This window comes from Gambusia affinis, linkage group LG14 (assembly GCF_019740435.1).
Source record: "Gambusia affinis linkage group LG14, SWU_Gaff_1.0, whole genome shotgun sequence".
NCBI lineage: Eukaryota > Metazoa > Chordata > Actinopteri > Cyprinodontiformes > Poeciliidae > Gambusia > Gambusia affinis.
In genome coordinates, this window is record NC_057881.1 from 25,182,553 (window position 1) to 25,194,717 (window position 12,165).

The window sequence follows — 12,165 nt, forward strand, 5'->3', positions numbered from 1 at the left end:
TAAAGGTGACTTTTAGAGACTCAGTTCAAATAAGCCCCATGCTAACCGGTTGGCCCAAATTTGGTTAATTATTGCAATATATAGAGACGCTGAAAATATTTGCTCGCACACATTTGGTCGTGACAAATTACACTACTGGTGAAGCGACATGAGTGCTACACAAAGTGAGACTGGACATCAGCTTTTTTTATTTAAAGAAAATAAAAAGCTGTCCCTCAAAAATGTCTTAGCATTGGACTTTAGTCTTTCCGTGATTGGTCTTCTTAAACTTAAAGCGCAAACTCATCAGCAGAAAGACGTAGCTGCCAGCAGCTCCTGTGATGCATTAACCACTATCAATGAGGTGTTGCTGTTTTTTTTTCTTCTTCTTGTTTCGCCCGTGCGTACCTGCTGACATTGCATAATGCAACACAGACGGTAATGAGCTACTGATAACTGCAGTTTAGGTGCCAGATGTGGCAGTCAATACCTCACTGACTCTTCCATCCGCAGTCAGAAGGGACTGAGGACTCAGAGGGAGAGAGTCAGCAACCGTCTCCAGAGAGAAGGCTGTTTCTCAGAAAGAAAGAAAAAAAGAAGAAGGATACGGCAGCTGGGAGGGTTTGCAAAAGAGTAACAAGTGGTTAATCAAATTTAGGAGCTACTTTTTTTTTTCTTGGAAGTTTACAAAAGGAGACACAATGAAGCTGAAGCTGAAGCTGCCAAATCCGGGATTGGATGACAGGATCCCATCCCACGGAGACCTGGAGAGGATGGAGAAGGACGAGGCTGGGGACAGACCCCAGTGGGACAACAAAGCCCAGTACCTGCTCACCTGCGTGGGCTTCTGCGTGGGGCTCGGCAACGTCTGGAGGTTCCCGTACCTGTGTCAAAGTCACGGCGGAGGTAAGAGGAGAGTCGTAGCATCTGTGACTTTAATGGAAATGCGTGAAGTTCGCTCTATTTGAAGAGATTTCAAGCATTTGTAATTAAGTGTTCATAAGAAAATGTCATTCCAAGTAAGTTTTAAAAAGAACTTTTGAGTGAAATTTTAATGTCCATTAAGTTTTTTGTGTGAAAACTTAATCCATTCAGAAAAATTGATTGATGCATATAAAGTGAAAACAAATTAATTACTCTAATTTGTTCCAAGGGGAAACAAAAATGTAAATCATGGTTTATAAAATAACTTTTTTTACAGGTTTGTTTATAACAGTTTCATGACTCACTGCTCAATACAAAAAAAAGAAGTGAATTAGTTTGTAGAAACACGCAAAATATAAACACTGTTTTTTTTTGTTTTTTTTTTTACTTACAGGAGCGTTTATGATCCCGTTCCTGATCCTGCTGGTTCTGGAGGGAATCCCACTGCTGCATTTAGAGTTCGCCATCGGTCAACGTCTGAGGAAAGGCAGCGTGGGCGTATGGAGATCCATCAATCCTTACCTGGCAGGAGTTGGTGTGTACAAAAAATAATAATAATAATAATAATAATAATAAAAAAAACATTAAAGCAACATGTGATTTTGAGAATTGTAGTTAGCAGAACAGCTTCAAGTAACTTTGTGTCAACATCCCTTACTGTTTCTTGTAGTTGCAACAATTCTAAAGTTGCTAAAATCTCGAGGATAATTTAATACAATTGGGTGTTTCTTATTAAAAGATATTGAATTACACAGTAACTCCACTAATTATGATTTTGAGTTACTTGGTCAAAGCGAGGCTGGAGGGACGTCAGTAGAAAATGTTTCCCTTGTCTTTCATTGGCTTTCAGGCATTGCCTCCATGCTGGTGTCCTTCCTGGTGGGTGTCTACTACAACACCATCATGGCCTGGATCATGTGGTATCTCTTCAACTCCTTCCAGGACCCTCTGCCCTGGAGCCAGTGCCCACTCAATGCTAACAGGACAGGTAGGTGCTTGGAGCGGAGCACCCATTTGCTTTTATGGCGCAGGGGTAAAACGTTTCCTGCCCAGGCTGTTGACACTCGGTTTCTGCTTGACTGATCTTGAATTTTACCGCCCACTTAAGGATACGTGGAGGTGCTGAGCACCACCGTCGACTACTTCTGGTACAGAGAAACGCTTAACACTTCGACAGCCATCGATGAGTCTGGGGGACTGCAGTGGTGGATGGTTCTCGCCCTCATCGCCGCCTGGACTGTGCTTTACGTCTGCTGCATCAGGGGCATCGAGACGACCGGCAAGGTTTGAAGGCCGTGTTGCATCTGAAAAACTCTTCTACTGCGGTGACTCCTGTGTCACTGTTTAAAATCCATCTCTTTTTAATTTTATTTAAGGCTGTGTACATCACCTCCACTTTGCCGTATCTCGTCCTCACCATCTTCCTCATCCGGGGATTGACTCTAAAAGGCTCTACAGAAGGAATAAAATACCTCTTCACACCAGATGTAAGCGATATTATCGCCTAGTAACAAAAAAAGGAAGTTTTACTATTTTTGATAAATGTTGTGTCTTGCTTTCTTGGCACTATGTTGGTGTAGCAGTCTTTTGGCAATGATAGCATTCTGTTTGGGCGAAGATCATTTTCCTTGGTCTGAAAACTGTCTTCTGAGGGTTTTTAGGTGATTATCCTTCTGAAAGTGCTAGTAGATTAAAGAGTGAAACAGTGTTCAGATCTTCCACCACTTCTATGCTGGGTTTGACTTCTTGTTCTGCTAATCTGCAGCAGGAGAATGAAGTGACCACTGAGTCCAGTTGTTCCTTTAGCGATTGGTACTCTCATGTGGTAGCCTTATGCTGCCATTTAGCCCCAAGCAATTGCACAGTGTTCATCCATTGCATGCTTATTTATCTCCCTTTGTAGTTAAGTATTTGAAGCAGCATGTAGGTAAATAATGCTAAAACAATGCTCAGATCTCACAATGATTTAGTCTGACTGTAGGAATTTTCCCACGGTTTCGCAATATGCCTTTTTCCCCCATTTTGGGGGGTTTTTGTCCTCAGCTAGCCTAGTCTTACGATATACTTTCTTTATTTTTAAAAATGAGACAGGACAAGACATATCCATGAACATTCTGATGTCAATATGTTCGCTTGCTTTCAATTCTAGTCCCATTGGCAAGATATTTTGACAGATTTTGACAGACTATGATTCCTGACCAGCTATAATTTTGTGTTAAATTGCTTAAGTACAGTCAGGAGTTAATAGACTAATTTAATTTACGTGGCTATCAAGAATTTGTTATCTGATTTATTGCTATTTTAATAAATTACCCACTTGGAAGTTTACAAGGCTTTGCGGTTTTGAAATATTATTTAGTGTAAGCTATTGTTCCGAGTTAGACTCATTGACAGATATGGACAATAAGATAACTGACTTAATAGCATAAATATATGCTTTTAAAGCTAATAAACTTAAAATCACTGCCTGTTTGGGCAGCCATGTTGGATTTTAAACTTCAACTTCATGGTTTTTGTTTGAGATGAAATTAAAAATGAATCTTGAAAATTTAAAGTGCGAGGTTCAAGCTCAAAACAGCATGTCGTTAAGCTGCATCACAGCAAAGGATGGGGAAAGCGAACGTAACAAACACACAACACATTTTATGACTTATTGCCATGCTCATCTATCAGTTGGTAAATGATAAAAGTTGGCACCTGCAACCCTATATTTACAAGATGGCCGTAAAAGTGCTATTAATCTTATCTGGACAGGGCCCGTATGTCCAGAAATGACCCGCTATCCTCTTACCTTTGCGATAATCTTAATCTAGGATGAGAAGAAAGTTGAGATAACTACCAAATGATAAAAAGATGACAATACTTATCAAGGTCCCTGTCATGAACCTTCATTTCAAAACTGATAAAATCTCATGTTACCTTGAAAGATGAACCAGTAAGCTGAACCAATGTACTGGTAGCTAACTGGTGATGGTCGATTCCCCTCGTTGCCTTTTGTAGCTTTGTAGTTTGGATAATCCCGTACCAGTTTCATAATGTACCAGTACATTCCGTACCAGCTTTGACAGCTGACAATTGAAAGTAACTTCAGTGTTTCACCCAGTGTTTTATAAACCTGGCGGGCCACCAGGCTTTACTTGTGTCCCTACCAGGCTGAGCATTGCTTATTTATTTACCGCAAGTCTTTTTAAAATGTTTGCATTTTTTAAGATTTTAGAGTTGGTGTTCAGGTATTAATCTTCCAGCCAATAACACATAATTATCAAGTGATATTTTCAAATTTCCTGTCAACTTTAAATATTTTTTAACTCAAAAACACGACGGAGCTTAGTAACATTCTGCAATAAGAAAAGTTCAAAAAGTAGTATCAGCCAACAGAAGTTTGGTCTGATCAGCAGCTGCCCTCCTATTTAACTAGACTCTACCGGACCCCAAACATTTTAGATCAGAAGGAACAAAATAATATTGATTAAGAAATTGCTTTAGGTACATAGTTAAATTATAGAAGATTTCAAAATTTTTTATAGGTATTTATCTTCATTATTACAAAGAAAAGTAACTTAACATGAAATGGTTTACGAAATTGCAACTTTTGTGTACAAAATGGATCTAAAATTGGCAACCTGATGTCACTTAGAAACAAAAGCAGCTCATGTTATTTAGCAAATTCATACACTGCAACTAATTTTTTCTGCTGTGTTTAACAGCAGAAATTTAGGTGTACCATTATACCTAATTGTTAACAAAGTCAACATTCCAAGAAGTAATAGTAGTTTTTCCTAAGAAATTTTTGATATATATTTTTTCAGGTAAAGGAACTAATGAATCCTTCAACCTGGCTGGATGCAGGAGCCCAAGTGTTTTACTCCTTTTCGCTGGCTTTTGGAGGTCTCATCTCTTTCTCCAGCTACAACTCTGTGCAGTAAGTGAGCTGGCGGTTCAGAAAAAATGAGGGGGACATATTTTCTCCAGCCCACCTCACACAAACTCCCTCAAAATTCTCATTTCAGCAATAACTGCGAGCAGGACGCTGTTCTCATCTCCATCATCAACGGCTGCACTTCGGTGTACTCGGCAACGGTTATTTACTCCATCATCGGCTTCAGGGCAACACAGAAATACGATGAATGCTTCGGAGAGTGAGTCAAATACTTCCAAAGTGAGCTTGTTTTATTCAAACTGGATTCAAATGATAGTAAGGTGTTTGTTTGTTTTTTACAGCAATATCTTGAAGTTGATGAACGCTTTCAACTACCCTGAGAACAACATCACCCAGAGCAACTACAACGAAATTCTGACTTACCTCAACCACACGAGTCCGGATGTCATCGAGGGATTGTCCTTACAGACCTGCAACTTGCAGACTTTCCTTAGCCAGGTAAGATCATGTGTATTCTTCCATTTTTAAAAAGAAAAAGAAGTCTTCCATGTATGGCAGAATAATGGGGTCTGTGTTTCTGTAGGGTGTGGAAGGAACAGGACTGGCCTTCATTGTCTTCACAGAAGCCATCATAGAGATGCCGTTCTCCCCTCTTTGGTCTGTTCTCTTCTTCATCATGCTCTTCTGCCTCGGCCTCTCGACTATGTTTGGCAGCATTGAGGGTGTTATAGCTCCTCTGCTGGATCTCAAAGTGCTACCCAGGAGTTGGCCCAAAGAAGCTATCAGCGGTAATTATCTCCTAGTTTCATTGATCAATTCAAAGTCAAACTTTCTCCATATGCGATCTGATGACAAGAGAGTGACAAATAATGTTGTTTTTTTCAGGTCTGACGTGCTTCGTATCCCTAGCTCTTGGACTCATTTTCGCTCTTCGCTCTGGGAACTACTGGCTGGCTCTTTTTGACAATTTTGCAGGCTCGATTCCGCTCCTGGTCATCGGATTTTTTGAAATGATTTCTGTTGTCTACATCTATGGCATGGATAGGTGAGTCACGGGCAGGCAATTGTGACTTTGCCCACAAATGTTGATATTTCTACCATTGGACGTTAAAGGTTTCTCTCTTCATAAGTATTTAAGTCAGGGAATGGCTACAAGATGATAGCTACTAGCTGAAACTGCCCATCTGTACAATCAGAGCAACAAATTAGAAGTTTAAAAAAGCTGGAGCTATGATAAACGTGTATGGTCAGGGGCCCCAAGTGTATCTTTATCTCCAAAGATCACTGTATGCAATTTTTTTAGTGAAACATTATGCTACTGTAATAAGGCTTTTTACAAGGGTTATATTACCTAACACCAGTTTGCATGAGCTAGCCAAGAGTAATTTAACATTTTATTGTCAGAAGTGCACCAAAGTTGGCTGAGAAGTTTATATTGTCACTCAATATGGGATTTGACATCCCACCAATAAGGGTAGCTTGGGGTCTCTGTAGAAGTTCACGCTGCAGTATGTTGTCATGGCAATGGCTAATCTAAGAAACAAACCAAACAGTGCACGTTTCTGTCATGCTGACAGGGTCTATAATTCTCCCAGAGGGGCCACCAAACACTCTGATAAAGATAAGAAGGTCAGGCAATGAGCAGAAGAAAAATTAAATACAGTGAAAAGATATCTTCTGTTTTCCTGCAATAATTAAGTTGATTATTAATTACAATTGCACTGATTATTTAGTGATAACTCAATTCATAATTTCTTTCCAGTTCTTTTTTTCTTCTCCCTTTCTATATATGTAATATTAATTAGAATGTCAGTGCCCCTTATAGGTATTTGGTCACTTAATTTTTCTCCAAAAATATCGGCAAAATTGCATCTCATTATTATGAACCCACATGTCATGACTTGGATGTTTAGCCACATCTCTATTAGTCTGGATTTAGAAATGATCCATTCAAGATTTTTGCTACAAAATTTGCCTGCCTGGCCTGAACATTTTTTATTATTTTTTTTATGGGGAATTCAAATAACACAATCGATGAACACAGTGTATCATTTGAATGGCCAAAGTCAAAAGTACTGCCATAAAAGAAAAAGAAGGGTGAGACTAGTTCTAGTCAATGGTGGTGTCTGACGGTCAGTAAGATGTTTTACAGTTCAAACAAAGCAGGAAATAGCCAAGTGTCAGATTCTGTCCTTGTAGAGGAGATAATGTGTCAGAGATAGAGATAAGAAAAGTACAGAATGTGTCTTGTAGCCATTTGGAGAATGTGGAAAATACAACTTGTGTTTCGCTTTGTTGTCCCGACGTGGGGGGTTATGAGTTCAGAAAGCATTTATTTTTAGCTGTTTCTAAAAAGGTAATAGTAGCCAATAAACATAAACATTTTTGAAAATCTTAAAGTCAGACATTGTAAAATGTCATATAAAGAATGCAAAGATGTTTATTTATAAATCTGTTGAACTTCTTGAGATACATTATCGGGCAAAAAAACAACAAGGTTGACTTTTATGACTTCCGTCACACTCACCTCAGTGCATCTCTCTGTTATTGCTTTGGAACAGGTTTAATAAGGACCTTGAGTTTATGATCGGCCACAAACCCAATATCTTCTGGCAGGCAACGTGGAGAGTGATCAGCCCCCTCATCATGATTGTCATTCTGATTTTTACTTTGTCACCCAAGTCAGAAGGAACTCACCTACCTGGTCTGGGACCAGGAGGCGTAAGTTTGGCACTCCATGGGTTACAAATATGCAAAGATTCTGGTTATAAGAAAACCTTGGTTTGATAAATCTTCTGCTCTACTTACAGGAGAACTTTCCCACCCTTGCTGAGCGTTCCTACCCACAATGGGTCTACGTCATGATCTTCATCCTGGCTGGAATTCCCAGTTTAGCCATACCCTTCTTTGCCCTTTACAAGCTCATCCAGAGGAAATTCTGCAAAAAGGACTACAGCGACAGTACAGTGGACACAATCTCTGCCAAAATACAAATGAATGACAAAATGAAGTTTTAGATAACTGTTCTTCGTTTGGCTATTTAATATCAACAAACTTGTAAATTATGTTTATTGGACTTTGCTGGTGTGTTGTAATGACACAACAATACGCCGACGACTCACTGTTATCTTTGAAAGGCAAAGATAGAGACTACTAAATGCTCCACAAGAACATTGCCATTGCCGCAAGAACGACGACTACGTTCTTTCAGGCCAGGCCAATGTGTACTTAACAACCCTTGTGCACAACTTCTAGAAAGCCATCATAGTTTTCCCAACAATGTCTGTTAAGAACAAGTTTCAAGAAATCCTAAACCAGAGCTGTAAAAGCAGAATCATGTCACTTTGTTCTTGCATCCATGGGAGAGCGAACAAATGGCTCTGTTCTTACAAAGTATGTATTGGCCTTATGTTTTAGTGTTTTTACTAAAGAAAACATCCAATTACCCCATGGAATGACAGCAGTAAAGATATTATTGACTAGGTTAAGGTATAAAGGGGATTGTGAATAATGCTCTTGTGTAGTATGAAAACGTGTTGCATTTTGTGTACAACACTGGCAATACAAACAGCATGAGCAGCATGGGCTTGTATATAAACATGTACTTAAAGACAAACTAGTTATATCTCTGTATGCTAGTACAGAATAAACATTAAAATGAGACACTGAGCTCTGTAGAACCTTTATTTTTTAAATTGTTTGGGATAAATAAGAATTCGTTTAATGGGAAAGTCACATAGCAACACAAACCAACTGTTTGAGTTGATAAAATATCAGAAACATTGTTGTAAGCACTAAATTTATTGATCTTGTTTGTGGGTTCTGGTTGATTTGAGTGGTACTGTTGACATTTGGGAGCCTGGTTTGTAACATGAATTGGGGTTTCTGTTAGATATATTGGGGAGGAACCATGCTGTTCAGTGTTTCGCCCAAGCATGAGCGGGTTTGTATTGTCCATGTGTTGGCTTTGCAGTGGAGGGGGGGGCAATCAATCCAAAGTACATCTTTCACATTGCCTGCTGAATATATGGGTTACCCCAATAGAACCATGAGTGGGTTTAGTCATGAACAGAACATGGGGGGATATAAAGTAATATGTGATTTGTTCGGTAATGTTGCCTAGGGCAGTGTTTCCCAATTCCAGTTCTCGGGGCCCCCCTGCCTGCATGTTTTAGGTGTTTCCCTTCTGCCACACACCTGGTTGAATCTTTGGGTGATTAACAGGCTCCTGCAGTACTTGGTGGCTGCAGAAGATGTCATGCAATCATTTGAATCAGCTGTTCTGGCATAGAGGCACATCTAAAACATGCAGAGCAGGGGGCCCCGAGGACTGGAATTGGGAAACACTGGCCTAGGGTACTAAAAATTGAGACACTTTGAATGTTTGGTCAAAAATCATTTACATTATTTTTGAGTCACATCAGTTTACTGTAGGTTACCAGCTCACTTCACGAATCATTTCCAGAGAAGTAGTTTGTAGTTTGATCCTTTAAATACACCAAGTATTGCGCTAGTGTGGGAAATTCTCTTTTAACTGTACCCGTTGAAATTATTGCTTAAGAAACACCAATGTCTATTTTAAACTTTAAACTACTTCAACAAATCTTTGCAGTTTTGTTTTACTTGTCATTAAAAGTAACATTACATGTTGGATTTGTCCAGGTATTTTCCACTTTCTGCACATTGTATTCTGCACTAAGCAAAAAAATTGAAACTCATATTGTGAAACCAAAACTGGCATCATCTTTGTTTGCACAACCAACATTTTGGAGTTATTTGCTAACCCTAAATGCTTCAAGTGCTGTTCCAATAATATGCAACATAGCTTAGCTAAACCTGATAGTTAAGCTAGGCTTATTAAAAGTTCAATAATTGAAATGCCAAAATTTTATAACAGTTTTTGGAGTAAATATCTTAAACTAATAAAAATCCAAGTTTGTTTTTAAGCTAGTTCAGCTGCTTGTAGTTCAGACACATTAAGCTAGCTTGCGGTTTATGTGAGCTTCAATGCAAAAATGCAAAACAGACATAAAACAACCTTATTTCTATGTCTTATTTCTATTCTTTTGATATTTTGTTTAAATTGTTTTTTTCTAATATGTTCAAAATGATTGTTTAAATATTGTACATAAGCTTTTTAGATGGATAGTTGCTGTTCATATGTTTGAACACTACCCAATGTTTTACATTTCTGTGATTGGAAAACTGTAATATTACTTTATCTAAGGGATTTACTTTTTTTAGGCACTACTTTACAAAAATTAGTCCCCGTGTTAATTTATTTCAGGTCGCACGTACTGTATATTGCCGCTCCACATTTACAGTTGATATGCCATGTATGTGCTCGTTTCCTCAGATATGAGTCAAAAATTTTAAAAAATACGCAGAAAACAATGAAATAGTGGTTGTGCTTCTTAAGCATATGTTGCAGGTGTAGAAATTGACCAGAAAAAAACATACATTCATTACACCTAAAAGGAAAACATTTAGGGGTGGGGGGTGAATGACAACATTTAAATAAGGGCCAAAAATGAACAAATACATGTTTTTATTAATATTTTAGTACACCAAATTTCAAATGTAAAAACTAATTTCCTTCATGTGTCAGTATGGCTCATCAGGAAGATGAAAGACCATGAAGACTGTCCATCATGAAAGGCCAATAATGATGAACATGATTTATAGCAGCGCGAGACTTTGATGGGGAGAACTGAAAATACATTTATGATGCGCTGCTACTCTATTAGTGGCACCAATAACAGCATCAGTAACTTACACAATAATATTTTTACACAGTAAAAATGCCAGTGTTAAAATCTCAGGTGTAGTGTTAAATAAAGAGTGTGAGTGTTGTTTTGAGACCACACAGCTTTAAAATAACACTGCCAGTGTAAATTTGCTTTGTTAAATTCCAGTGTTAATGGACCTTACCAGAGGGGCCGCTTTTCACTGGCTGATGCCCATTCTACGTGGTCACGTGCATGGCCGTTTAGCTAAGTACAGCATAATAGCAGTACTGATACAACTTCTACACTTTGAAGCCTGTCTGCTACACAGTCTTACGTTAGCTAAACAGCTCAATATGCAATGTGTACTGTATCTGACATACACTAAAGATTTTATCGTAGCAGAAAAGGCTTTGGACTAAATTGTTACTCGTGTTAGCCTCTCTAGCACCAAGTACAGCTGGTCAATCAACCTTCACTGTATTCAGGGAAGCGGTGATTAATCGAGAAATAAACATCAAGCCTGGAAACTTGATATTGTAACGGACTGAATGTTATGTTTTTAACATAATTTTTGCTCGTCTTGGCGGTTGCCACGGTAACAGGTGTGCTTAAACTACAAAGAGAGAGTAAAAAGGCACGAGTGGTTTTGAGTTGATCTGTTCGGGTTATTTTACCTTTGTTTACATTTGCTGTGGCTCATTACAGCCGCTGTAGTTTCTAAACGTTGGACTAATTACCTCGTTTGTTTTTGACTATGTCAGGATCCATGTTTCTCTGTGTATTTATTTCTAGTTTTCTTGTGTGTCTGAGTCTCTGTGTTGTCCTGTCTCCCTGTGATTAGTTCCCAGGTGTGTCTCGTTCCCTGATTACCTCATGTGTATTTAATGTCACCTGTGTCTCCGTGTGTTTGTCGGATCCTCGTCACGTCTATGTCTCTGGCCCCTCCGCTCCCTGTTCCCTGTGATCTGGTTTACTCCACTAAATTCATCATATTTTACATGCAATCTGGTTCAGCTGCGTTTCTGCCTCACCTCCACCACCGCTAAACATGACAGAAGGATCCGACCACAAACGAGGTGAGGTCGCTGCCTTTTTGGCCCAGTTGGACCGGGAGGTTTTTCGGGGGACTAGACTGGTCTTGGCACTTCGGATACGGTCCTCCGCGACTCCGCCAGGGAAGCAGGCGACCTGAGCCGCCGTGGACCCGGCCCCTGGTCGCCTCGAAAACGCCACCTCCGAAGTCTGCCCGGAAGAAGCGGCGTGAGCCGCCGGTGGACCCAGCCCCTCGTCGCCTTCTGGGAACACCACCTCCGCTGTTAGCCCGGCAACAGCGACGTGAGCCGCCGGTGGACCCGGCCCCTCGTCGCCTTCCGGGAACACTGCCAGACCCGAGAAAACGACATGAGCCGCCGGTGGACCCGGCCCCTGGTCGCCTCACGAAGCCATCACCCCCGCTGCCTGCCCCGAGGCGCTTCGCCGGCACTCCTCCGCTGCCTGCCCCGAGGCGTCAGCTGCACCCTCCGCTGCCGCCCCGAGGCGCTGCACTCCTCCGCTGCCGCCCTGAGGCGCCGGCTGCACTCCTCCGCTGCCGCCCCGGGAGGCGCTTCGGGCTGCACCTCCGCTGCCGCCCCGAGGCGCTTGGCTGCACTCCGC

The 12,165-nt window shown here is 40.4% G+C and overlaps 1 pseudogene; it reads left to right on the forward strand.

The window, feature by feature from the left end:
- The first annotated feature begins 479 nt into the window (after window positions 1-479).
- Window positions 480-10,186, forward strand: LOC122843920 (annotated as a pseudogene).
- Window positions 10,187-12,165: the final 1,979 nt, after the last annotated feature.